The following is a 10390-nucleotide window of genomic DNA, read 5'->3' as shown; positions in this document are numbered from 1 at the left end:
CCTCCACTTACCTAGAAACCAACTATGGCGCCATAGCAAACAAAAACTTGAGCAATGTACATAAAAGGAAACCCAGATTTCTAGCACACATGACCTCAGAGCCCTAGCAAACAAACCTGAAGCACTAGTACACAAACAACCTCTGGAGCACAACCATGCACGAACCGAAGCCCGATCATGCACAACCCGAAGCCCGAGTGACACCCCCGGAGCCCGACCAGTTATGTAACCGGAGCCCAACCAGTTGTGTAACCAGAGCCCAGCCAGTTGTGTAACCGGAGCCTGATCAGTTGTTTAACCGCAAGCCTAGCAAGTATACATTTCCATCCAACTCCCACCAAGCTAAACAAATAACCCCAGAGCTCAACCAAACTACATTCCTAGCTCGACCAAACAAACACTTCCACAAACCGCAAGCCTAGCATGAACGAACCAAACAAACAATTCAAAACAAACATGAAAGAAACAACATCTGGATCACAACCATATATGACCCGAAGCCTGATCATGCACAACCTGAAGCCCAAGTGACACCCCCGGAGCCCGACCAGTTATTTAACCGGAGCCCGACCAGTTGTGTAACCGGAACCCGACCAGTTGTGTAACCGGACCCCGACCAGTTGTGTAACCGCAAGCCTAGCAGGTATACACCTCATCCAACCCCCACCAAGCTAAACAAACAGTCCCAGAGCCCAATCAAACTTCATTCCTAACTCGACCAAACAAAAATCTCCTTAACCCTACCTAAAAACCCTCCACTTACCTAGAAACCAACTATGGCGCCATAGCAAACAAAAACTTGAGCAATGTACATAAATGGAAACCCAGATTTCTAGCACACATGACCTCAGAGCCCTAGCAAACAAACCTGAAGCACTAGTACACAAACAACCTCTGGAGCACAACCATGCACGAACCGAAGCCCGATCATGCACAACCCGAAGCCCGAGTGACACCCCCGGAGCCCGACCAGTTATGTAACCGGAGCCCGACCAGTTGTGTAACCAGAGCCCGACCAGTTGTGTAACCGGAGCCTGATCAATTGTGTAACCGCAAGCCTAGCAAGTATACATTTCCATCCAACTCCCACCAAGCTAAACAAATAACCCCAGAGCTCAACCAAACTACATTCCTAGCTCGACCAAACAAACACTTCCACAAACCGCAAGCCTAGCATGAATGAACCAAACAAACAATTCAAAACAAACATGAAAGAAACAACATCTGGATCACAACCATATATGAACCGAAGCCTGATCATGCACAACCTGAAGCCCAAGTGACACCCCCGGAGCCCGACCAGTTATTTAACCGGAGCCCGACCAGTTGTGTAACCGGAACCCGACCAGTTGTGTAACCGGACCCCGACCAGTTGTGTAACCGCAAGCCTAGCAGGTATACACCTCATCCAACCCCCACCAAGCTAAACAAACAGTCCCAAAGCCCAATCAAACTTCATTCCTAACTCGACCAAACAAAAATCTCCTTAACCCTACCTAAAAACCCTCTTACTTACCTAGAAACCAACTATGGCGCCATAGCAAACAAAAACTTGAGCAATGTACATAAAAGGAAACCCAGATTTCTAGCACACATGACCTCAGAGCCCTAGCAAACAAACATGAAGCACTAGTACACAAACAACCTCTGGAGCACAACCATGCACGAACCGAAGCCCGATCATGCACAACCCGAAGCCCGACCAGTTATGTAACCGGAGCCCGACCAGTTGTGTAACCAGAGCCCGACCAGTTGTGTAACCGGAGCCTGATCAGTTGTGTAACCGCAAGCCTAGCAAGTATACATTTCCATCCAACTCCCACCAAGCTAAACAAATAACCCCAGAGCTCAACCAAACTACATTCCTAGCTCGACCAAACAAACACTTCCACAAACCGCAAGCCTAGCATGAACGAACCAAACAAACAATTCAAAACAAACATGAAAGAAACAACATCTGGATCACAACCATATATGAACCGAAGCCTGATCATGCACAACCTGAAGCCCAAGTGACACCCCCGGAGCCCGACCAGTTATTTAACCGGAGCCCGACCAGTTGTGTAACCGGAACCCGACCAGTTGTGTAACCGGACCCCGACCAGTTGTGTAACCGCAAGCCTAGCAGGTATACACCTCATCCAACCCCCACCAAGCTAAACAAACAGTCCCAGAGCCCAATCAAACTTCATTCCTAACTCGACCAAACAAAAATCTTCTTAACCCTACCTAAAAACCCTCCACTTACCTAGAAACCAACTATGGCGCCATAGCAAACAAAAACTTGAGCAATGTACATAAAAGGAAACCCAGATTTCTAGCACACATGACCTCAGAGCCCTAGCAAACAAACCTGAAGCACTAGTACACAAACAACCTCTGGAGCACAACCATGCACGAACCGAAGCCCGATCATGCACAACCCGAAGCCCGAGTGACACCCCCGGAGCCCGACCAGTTATGTACCCGGAGCCCGACCAGTTGTGTAACCAGAGCCCGACCAGTTGTGTAACCGGAGCCTGATCAGTTGTGTAACCGCAAGCCTAGCAAGTATACATTTCCATCCAACTCCCACCAAGCTAAACAAATAACCCCAGAGCTCAACCAAACTACATTCCTAGCTCGACCAAACAAACACTTCCACAAACTGCAAGCCTAGCATGAACGAACCAAACAAACAATTCAAAACAAACATGAAAGAAACAACATCTGGATCACAACCATATATGAACCGAAGCCTGATCATGCACAACCTGAAGCCCAAGTGACACCCCCGGACCCCGACCAGTTATTTAACCGGATCCCGACCAGTTGTGTAACCGGAACCTGACCAGTTGTGTAACCGGACCCCGACTAGTTGTGTAACCGGACCCCGACCAGTTGTGTAACCGCAAGCCTAGCAAGTATACATCTCATCCAACCCCCACCAGGTTAAACAGTCCTAGAGCCCGATCAAACTCCATTCCTAGCTCGACCAAACAAAAATCTCCTTAGCACTACCTAAAACTCTCCACTTGCCCTAGAAACCAACTATGGAGCCATAGCAAACAAAAACTTGAGCCATGTACAAAAATAGAAACCCAGATTTCTAACAAACATATAACACTAGAGCCCTAGTAAACAAACCTGGAGCACTAGTACACAAACAACCCCTGGAGCACAACCATGTACGAACCAAAGCCTGACCATGCACAACCCAAAGCCCAACAAGTCACACCCCTGGAGCCCAACCAGTTGTGTAATCACAAGCCTAGCAAGCAAATATCTCGTCCAACCCACCATCAATATGCTAAGTGGGGTACCACAGGAAACCGCCTACCCGCTGAAGCAATAAATGCCAAAACTCTGCCGAGTTTTAAAATACAGCGTGAAAAAATCATCAGGGCAAATGGGGGGACCTTTGACAAGCCACCGGCTATCTTCATCAAAGCCATTAGTGTTAGTGGCCCTTAGGTAAATGAACACTGCTTTTCCCCAAAAGCAGTGGGTTTTCTGTGGGAAGAAAACGTATGTCTAAGAGTTGCATCTAACCACCTAAGCTGCATGCAACGAGCCAGTGTTTATATAAGGCTTGCCCGTGGACTCAGCGACCTCAAGTTTCAGCCCCGCTCCTGTGCCAGGTAAGTCCATCACGGGCTCACCATAGCCCATGCTACTTGGAACTTTTAGTTCCCAGTAGCTGAATCTTAAACAACAACAACTCAGCGACCCCTGTTCTCACTACGTCCGCAGCCTCCTCACTTACAAAATGCCCACCCTCCTCCCGGGATCCTCTGCATCCCGTTTTCTTTTCCAAGGGACGACACACAGGCAGGCTCAGGGAAACACTTGTTCTAGCTTGCTAGGCATTCGTGGTATCTTTGTGGGTGCTCCGCCGGAACCCCCAAAGTGATATATAAGCCTGCAGATAAGTAAGACATATTACCATGAATTGTAATTAGTATAAATTCAAATAATGCAACTTTCAATTACTAACTATACATGTAACTATTAATTGTAATTGATTTAATACTTTATATCATTATAATAATTATTCATTATAATTATTCTTTAATACTTTATTGTTATGCATTAGTCACTAATTATTTATCATTCATCCTAATTAGGCATTTGATCCATCAAAATTATTGCTTATCATTATACTATTTATTATTATTATATGTATTATTATTATTACATTTATTATTATTAATTTATTATTTATTTGTATTAATTTATTATTTATTATTATAAAATAAACAAGTCCCCACTCTGAGCGCGTTTTCTTCCAACCGCAGAAAATTCAGTTCCTGGCGGGGTGTCCCCGCTCCTTCCTGTTGGGAAGTTACAATACAATACAATACAATTTTATTTAGGTAAGGTACATACATACAATAAATATTTACAAGGATTGTTTGACTTATAGGTAGAGCTAGTACATACAATGCCTAAAGCCACTATTACGCAAAGCGTTTCGGGCATTGTTCATCTATTTGTACACAGGACTGTCGCTTGTCACTAAACTTAAGTTTTTTAACTATTAACTTGATGAAACAATATTACCTTATACAGGAGAATAATTCTGAATACGCAGTGCAATAAAATTGAGGAATGCGGCTTTGGGTTGGCCGGCCGCGTAATAGATGTATAGTGCCTTGTATAGTGACTGTTGTGAGCCTCTTGTTGAATCACTTGTGACACAAAAGATTATTGATATATATGTGTGTATGTGTGTGTGTGTGTGTGTGTGTGTGTGTGTGTGTGTGTGTGTGTGTGTGTGTGTGTGTGTGTGTGTGTGTGTGTGTATATGTGTATATGTGTATATGTGTGTATGTGTATGTGTGTGTATGTGTGTGTGTACTCACCTAGTTGTGTTTGCGGGGGTTGAGCTCTGGCTCTTTGGTCCCGCCTCTCAACCGTCAATCAACAGGTGTACAGATTCCTGAGCCTATCGGGCTCTGTCATATCTACACTTGAAACTGTGTATGGAGTGAGCCTCCACCACATCACCCCCTAATGCATTCCATTTGTCAACCACTCTGACACTAAAAAAGTTCTTTCTAATATCTCTGTGGCTCATTTGGGCACTCAGTTTCCACCTGTGTCCCCTTGTGCGTGTTCCCCTTGTGTTAAATAGACTGTCTTTATCTACCCTATCAATCCCCTTCAGAATCTTGAATGTGGTGATCATGTCCCCCCTAACTCTTCTGTCTTCCAGCGAAGTGAGGTTTAATTCCCGTAGTCTCTCCTCGTAGCTCATACCTCTCAGCTCGGGTACTAGTCTGGTGGCAAACCTTTGAACCTTTTCCAGTTTAGTCTTATCCTTGACTAGATATGGACTCCATGCTGGGGCTGCATACTCCAGGATTGGCCTGACATATGTGGTATACAAAGTTCTGAATGATTCTTTACACAAGTTTCTGAATGCCGTTCGTATGTTGGCCAGCCTGGCATATGCCGCTGATGTTATCCGCTTGATATGTGCTGCAGGAGACAGGTCTGGCGTGATATCAACCCCCAAGTCTTTTTCCTTCTCTGACTCCTGAAGAATTTCCTCTCCCAGATGATACCTTGTATCTGGCCTCCTGCTCCCTACACCTATCTTCATTACATTACATTTGGTTGGGTTAAACTCTAACAACCATTTGTTCGACCATTCCTTCAGCTTGTCTAGGTCTTCTTGAAGCCTCAAACAGTCCTCTTCTGTTTTAATCCTTCTCATAATTTTAGCATCGTCCGCAAACATTGAGAGAAATGAATCGATACCCTCCGGGAGATCATTTACATATATCAGAAACAAGATAGGACCGAGTACAGAGCCCTGTGGGACTCCACTGGTGACTTCACGCCAATCGGAGGTCTCACCCCTCACCGTAACTCTCTGCTTCCTATTGCTTAGATACTCCCTTATCCACTGGAGCACCTTACCAGCTACACCTGCCTGTCTCTCCAGCTTATGTACCAGCCTCTTATGCGGTACTGTGTCAAAGGCTTTCCGACAATCCAAGAAAATGCAGTCCGCCCAGCCCTCTCTTTCTTGCTTAATCTGTGTCACCTGATCGTAGAATTCTATCAAGCCTGTAAGGCAAGATTTACCCTCCCTGAATCCATGTTGGCGATTTGTCACGAAGTCCCTTCTCTCCAGATGTGTTACCAGGTTTTTTCTCACGATCTTCTCCATCACCTTGCATGGTATACAAGTCAAGGACACTGGCCTGTAGTTCAGTGCCTCTTGTCTGTCGCCCTTTTTGTATATTGGGACCACATTCGCCGTCTTCCATATTTCTGGTAGGTCTCCCGTCTCTGGTGATTTACTATACACTATGGAGAGTGGCAAGCAAAGTGCCTCTGCACACTCTTTCAGTACCCATGGTGAGATCCCATCTGGACCAACCGCCTTTCTAACATCCAGATCCAGCAGGTGTCTCTTGACCTCCTCTCTCGTAATTTCGAACTCCTCCAAGGCCGCCTGGTTTACCTCCCTTTCTCCTAGCACAGTGACCTCACCCTGTTCTATTGTGAAGACCTCCTGGAACCTCTTGTTGAGTTCCTCACACACCTCTCTGTCATTCTCTGTATACCTGTCCTCGCCTGTTCTAAGTTTCAATACCTGTTCTTTCACTGTTGTTTTCCTTCTGATGTGACTGTGGAGTAGCTTTGGTTCGGTCTTGGCTTTGTTTGCTATATCATTTTCAAAATTTTTCTCTGCTTCTCTTCTCACCCTGACGTACTCATTCCTGGTTCTCTGGTATCTCTCCCTGCTTTCTGGTGTTCTGTTATTCCGGAAGTTCCTCCACGCCTTTTTGTTCAGTTTCTTCGCTTCCATACATGCCCTATTATACCATGGATTCTTCTGTTGCTTCTCGGATTTTTCCCTTTGGGCCGGGATGAACCTGTTTACTGCCTCCTGACACTTTTGGGTAACATAGTCCATCATACCCTGTACAGACTTGTCTCTGAGGTCTGTGTCCCAAGGTATTTCACTTAGGAAACTTCTCATCTGTTCATAATTCCCCTTTCGGTATGCCAGCCTTTTGATTCCTAGTTCTTTTTGGGGGGAGATAAGTCCTAGCTCTACCAGGTACTCAAAGTTCAATACACTGTGGTCACTCATTCCCAAGGGCGCTTCCATCTTAACTTCCCTTATATCCCATTCATTTAGGGTAAATATCAAATCAAGCATTGCTGGTTCATCTTCTCCTCTCATTCTTGTTGGCTCTTTGGTATGCTGGCTTAGAAAGTTTCTTGTTGCCACGTCCAGCAGCTTAGCTCTCCATGTTTCTGGTCCTCCATGCGGGTCTCTGTTCTTCCAATCTATCTTCCCATGGTTGAAGTCTCCCATAATTAGTAGTCCAGATCCATTCCTGCTAGCAACAGAAGCTGCTCTTTCTATTATGTTAATGGTGGCCATGTTGTTTCTATCATATTCCTGTCTAGGTCTTCTGTCATTTGGTGGTGGATTATATATGACTGCAACTATAATTTTTTTCCCTCCATTTGTTACAGTACCTGCTATGTAGTCACTGAAACCTTCACAGCCCTGAATATCCATCTCCTCAAAATCCCAGCCTTTTCTTACCAGCAGAGCTACACCACCCCCACCTCTTCCTTCCCTCTCTTTCCGCATAACATAATAGTCCTGTGGGAACACTGCATTTGTTATTGTTTTCGTGATCTTTGTTTCTGTGAGGGCTATTATGTCTGGGTTTTCCTCTAGTACCAGTTCTCCAAGCTCATTTGCTTTATTTGTAATTCCATCTATGTTAGTGTACATCGCTTTGAGGCTCACTTTCTTCTGTCCCGTCTCAAATCGCCTCCTTGGTGAGCGCTCTGCTGGTGGGGGAGGCTGTTCCATGGGTGTGAGGACCTGTGAGGTGGGTAACAGGATCTCAGAGGATGCTGGAATGAGGGGCGGGGGATCCAGTGAAGGGGGAGGGACAGGGAGGGTATGGGGTGAAAGGGGAGGGAGGACGGGAAGGAAAGGGGGGGAGGGAGGACTCGGGAGGAGGGGAGGGGTAGAAGGGTGGGGATTGGGTTTGGGGGGAGGGAGATTTGGCTGAACTTTTGAGTGGGGGCAGGGAGGGTTTGGGGTAGGGGGGTTTTCTATGCAGAGGAGGGAGGCGGGGTTGTCCTCCCTTCTGGTGTTACTGGGTAGCTGGTTGTGGGTTCCCCCCTCGCCTCTGGGGGTGTTGTGTTGGGAGCTGTGACTTCCTGGTTTTCCCCTCTCGCCCTGCGCCTCTTCCTTGCTTCTGCCGCCACGGCTCTCTCCTCCCTTGTCATGTCTCGCTGGAGGAATACATTTTTTAATTTTCCCACGTTTTTCAGGGAGCTCTTCCTTGATAGGATCCCCTCCTTTGTGTTCTCGTTTGCAAACACTATCTTTATCATTCGGTCTCGGTCTTTGTTGTACCGGCCTAGCCTGAAAACCTTCTCAATGCTATGCTCGGCCCCTTCCATGTCTAGTGCCTTTAGTACTTCATTCACTGCTGCTTTGTCCTTGTCATTCCACTCTGTCCTATTGGTTCCTTCCTGTTCCTTAATACCCACAGCAACCACTGATCTTTTCCTTTCCAGCAGTTGGCTAGTGGAGCGTGCCGCCTCCTGCGAGGTGGCTGCTTTCATGGCCACCTCCATCACTGCAGTCATTACTTCAGAGTTATTTTGTTTTAGTATTTCAGCAAATGTTGCTTTTATTGTGGCATTCTCATCCAGAAAACTATTACCACTTTCTCCCTGGGTGGTTTTCTGATTCTCAGCCTCGATACCATTCTCTTTGAGGGTTCTAATCTCCTCCTTTGCTGCTGTCAGCTCTCTTTTCAGGTTGCTTATTTCGTTCTTCATTTCCTGCATCATTTCTTGCATCTCACTCTTGATGTCCTCCAGAAACTGGGCGAACATTTCCTTCATCTCGTCACCTTGGCTCTTTCCTGCTCCCCTGGGACCTCTGGCTGCCATCTTGACCCTGTTGGGATGGGGGAGGGAGAGAGAGAGAGAGAGAGGGGGAGAGAGAGAGAGAGAGAGAGAGAGAGAGAGAGAGAGAAAGGGAGTGATAAAGGGAGAGATAAATGGGTGGGTGGGGGGGGATCCGACCCTTCCACTGAAGTGAGAAGAAAGTAGAAGGGGAGGGGGGAGGAGGAGATGGAGAGAGAGGCGGGAGGGAGAGAGAGGAGAGGGAGAGAGTGGATGAGGAAGAGAGCGGGTGAGGGAGAGAGCGGGTGAGGGAGAGAGGGGGGGGAGGTGTGTGTGTGTGTGTGTGGGCAGAGAGGGAGGGGGAAGGAAAGAGAGGGAGGGGGAGGGAGGGGGAAGGAAAGAGAGGGAGGGAGAGGGGGAGGGAGGGAGGGAGAGAGAGAGAGAGAGAGAGAGAGAGAGAGAGAGAGAGAGAGAGAGAGAGAGAGAGAGAGAGAGAGAGAGAGAGAGAGAGAGAGAGAGAGAGAGAGAGAGAGAGAGAGAGAGAGAGAGAGAGAGAGAGCAGGAGAGAGAGAGCAGGAGAGAGATAGTGGGAGTGGGAGAGAGGGAGTGGGAGAGAGGGAGAGTGGGGAGGGGAAGAGTGTGTGTATGGGCGATGCGGGGGACTGGGGGTGGGGGGAGATGGCGACTAAGTCAGGTCAGGTCAGGTGGTGGGGTCAAGAGGGGGGGGGATAGTAAGGTCCTATCCCAGGTGTTAATGCCTTTTCCCCTGACTGAACAATTGTGTGTGTGTGTGTGTGCACGTGTGTGTGTGCGTGCACGTGTGTGTGTGTCTGTTTTAGCGTGTGCACACTTGTGTGCGCGTATACGTACGTGGGCGGGCGTGCTTGTATGTGTCAAGATATCCCTTATGCGTTACCTCTGCCTAAATGAGCCACTCTGAGATTTTTAAATATATTTGATATCCTGAACGAGAATTTGATAATCTTTTACCTCAATCTGTACACCTGATTAATTGACCAGAGAGGGGTACATACCAGTCTGCCTCCCGCTCACACAACCAGATGAGTAAGGGCACAGGCGATGTATGTTGATATGGATATCCGTCGTTGTCTCCCACTAGGTGATTCTCTAATTGCTGGTAGATTGATGAGGTCGGTTCTTCTCTGTCTACACAAAGCTCTAGAGTCAGTCACTGTATCGTTATGTGACAGGTCACTAATTCACTGTACCACTGATCACAGTCACCACTCAACAGCACAGTCAGGTGGTTCCACGGCGGGTCGTCCCACCCGGTCAGGTCACACACTTACATGCACCGGTGATGCCCTAGCTCCACTTTTCGTTTCTTCGCCAAATCTTCGCACTATCACTAGCGATATGACTATGCTATGTTGCACCCTGCTAGCTACACACTGCGAGAGGCCAAATACTATGATCTAGCCTCTATACTCCTTCAATGTCCCGAGAAATTGACGAATTTCCGCGGACCTCACTAATCGCG

This window comes from Procambarus clarkii, chromosome 37 (genome assembly GCF_040958095.1).
Source record: "Procambarus clarkii isolate CNS0578487 chromosome 37, FALCON_Pclarkii_2.0, whole genome shotgun sequence".
Lineage (NCBI taxonomy): Eukaryota > Metazoa > Arthropoda > Malacostraca > Decapoda > Cambaridae > Procambarus > Procambarus clarkii.
The sequence above is the reverse complement of the archived record's forward strand: the minus strand, read 5'-3'. Positions refer to the sequence as shown.